Source organism: Myotis davidii, unplaced genomic scaffold (assembly GCF_000327345.1).
Source record: "Myotis davidii unplaced genomic scaffold, ASM32734v1 scaffold1535, whole genome shotgun sequence".
Lineage (NCBI taxonomy): Eukaryota > Metazoa > Chordata > Mammalia > Chiroptera > Vespertilionidae > Myotis > Myotis davidii.
The window spans coordinates 20,479-23,199 of record NW_006286703.1 but is presented as its reverse complement, the minus strand read 5'-3'; the positions used below and the strand labels follow the sequence as shown (position 1 = coordinate 23,199).

General features: G+C 47.6%; 1 protein-coding gene across 1 annotated transcript in view; it reads left to right on the top strand.

Annotated features, from left to right (window-relative positions):
• Window positions 1-2,721, top strand: part of LOC102761858 (SAGA-associated factor 29-like) — a 28,845-nt gene that overhangs the window by 14,669 nt on the left and 11,455 nt on the right.

Here is a 2,721-nt window from a genome sequence, read left to right as displayed (position 1 = left end):
TTCTCAGCCCCAGTCGGGGTACAGGAGGCAACTAATTGATGTGCTTCTCTTACATCTATGTCCTCCCCAGCCCTTCCACTCTAAAAATCAATGACAAAAAAATCCTTGGGTGAAGATTAACAACAACAAAAATGCACATGTGAGAAAGTGCTCGGAGTTTCAGGGTGCTGGCCAATTTAACAAACCTTTCCCTCTCACCAACATCACCCCATGTCAGAAGCATAATAGAGGATTGCACACTTCCCCTGCAGGTTCCCACAGGGACAGGGTACCCCAGCAGCTGGGATGCTGATGTTTTCTGGCCCACAGGAGAAGGTCCAATGACCTTTTAGCCCTGGGCTGGTGTGGCCAGACCCCCTTGAGAAGACCATGTGTTTTTTTTTGTTTTTTTTACTTAATATTTTTATAGATTTCAGAGAGGGAGAGAAACATCAATGATGAGAAAGAATCATTGATCAGTTGCCTCCTGCACCCTCTCTCTCCCCACCCCTACTGGGGATGGAGCCTGCAACAGAGGCATGTGCCCTTGCCAGAAATTGAACGTTGGTCTCCTGGTTCACAGGTCAGTGCTCAACCACTGAGCCACACCGGCCAGGCAACATAGCCTCTTTGAGGGAGCAGCAGTTTAACCCATAACAACAGTAACAAGGTTCTCTTCTGTTCCCCCTCTGCCCCAGGCGCCATATGTACCATGGCCCTTGTGTCGCCTGATTCCTGAATCGCAGAACTTCTCACCGAGCTCCATCAGCTGATCAAACAAACGCAGGTAACAGGCGACACCCTCCATTCCTACCGGGGAACGTGGGCTGTGATGCTGAGCTGTGGAGCAGTGGCGGGTGGGGTTGTGTTCAGAGAGATTGGATGGGCAGGACCCATGATGATGTCGTGAAGGTGAGAGGCGGGCAGGACTACCATTCCTGTTGGATTATCCATCGTGTGAGATATTAATTCACATGCCTTACAGTTCACCCGTTTAAAGTCTATAATTCATTTGTTTTTAGTCTATTCAACAAGCCGTGCAACCATCACCATGACCAACTTCAGAACATTTTACCCCATATTCAATAGCCGTTACTCCTTTCTCCTTCTACCCTGACCCAGGAAAATAAAGATACTCTTATGAGGCAAGATAGTCCAAGGGTTTAGAGGTTACATAAGGAAATGTAGATTACTAGGTTAGCAGCTGTTTAACCTGCAAAGCTCTAATCATGAGAAGAAAAGGAAGTGGAGGAAGGAAAGCCAGGTTATGTTTAAAATCGTTTTGTTTTTAAAATATATTTTTATTGATTTCAGAGAGGAAGGGAGAGGGAGAGAGGGATAGAAACATCAACGATGAGAGAGAATGTTAATCGGCTGCCTCCTACTGAGGATCGAGCCTGCAACCTGGACATGTGCCCTTGACCAAATTTGAACCCAGAACCCTTCAGTCCACAGGCCCACGCTCTATCCACTGAGCCAAACAGGCTAGGATGCATCCATTTTCTTATTGTTGAACTAATTTGATTATGCATTTTCCCTTTCACCTACCACTACTTGTATATTATGATAAATTCCTGTAGAAATATTTAGCACAGAAATCAGCTGATGGTAGCGAACTTTAGTTCTTCCTCACGCCCCTCATTTTCCATGAGTAATACACTGAGGCTTTGGCTCAGTCTCCCAATTCAGTTGGTCATCAATATCAGTGTTATCATAACACTTATTTACGTAAGTGTTCCTAGCAGTGCCCTGTGTTACACCACAATGAAGTATGGTCACGTAAAACTCCGTCTCGTTATGGAACAAGTCAGTAAAATCACAGGCTCTTCGTTATGTCTTCCCAATGGAATTGGCCCGGCCTGTTTACCAGATGTTGTTATGGGCAGGCTTTATTACAGCGGCCCTGATTCTGTTATTTCTGGGCATAAGGTCATTCACCCCGTCTCACCTCAGAGGCTTGTACTGAGCCTGGTTTCCCGTGTGTGCTCTCATACCCCGCAGCCCAACTCCCTCATGAGGGGAGGACAGGTGGTACTCAGAGTACCAATTCAGTTGGTCATCAATATCAGTGTTATCATAACACTTATTTACGTGTTCCTAGCAGTGCCCTGTGTTACACCACAATGAAGTATGGTCACGAAAAACTCCGTCTCATTATGGAACAAGTCAGTAAAATCACAGGCTCTTCGTTATGTCTTCCCAATGGAATTGGCCCTGCCTGTTTACCAGATGTTGTTATGGGCAGGCTTTATTACAGCGGCCCTGATTCTGTTATTTCTGGGGATAAGGCCATTCACCCCGTCTCAGTTCAGAGGCTTGTGCTGAGCCTGGTTTCCCGTGTGTGCTCTCTTACCCCCACGGCCCACCTCCCTCATGAGGGGAGGACAGGTGGTACCCAGAGACAAGTCCCAGCTCTGCTAGCTGTACTTTGGGATATGCCTTATTTTGGTCAATTCTTGGGTCGGGATAGTCACGGTACAGTGATATAACTTACATGTGCCCTGGCGGGCTTTTGGAGGAGGTGTGGAGGTCAGAGCATCCCATAGTGGTGCCCCTTGGGGCTCAGCAGGCAGTGTGGAGAGCCTGTGCCCTGTGACTACAGTAGCCTCCATCTGGATTGAAATAGTCAGGAGGCCTGGTGGGTCAGGGTGCGAGCCCCTTACCAGCAGCAGATGGGTCCTGGAATCATCCAGCATTGTGTGTGGAGCTGGCCGAAACCATTCACTGAAGCTTTGTCATCAT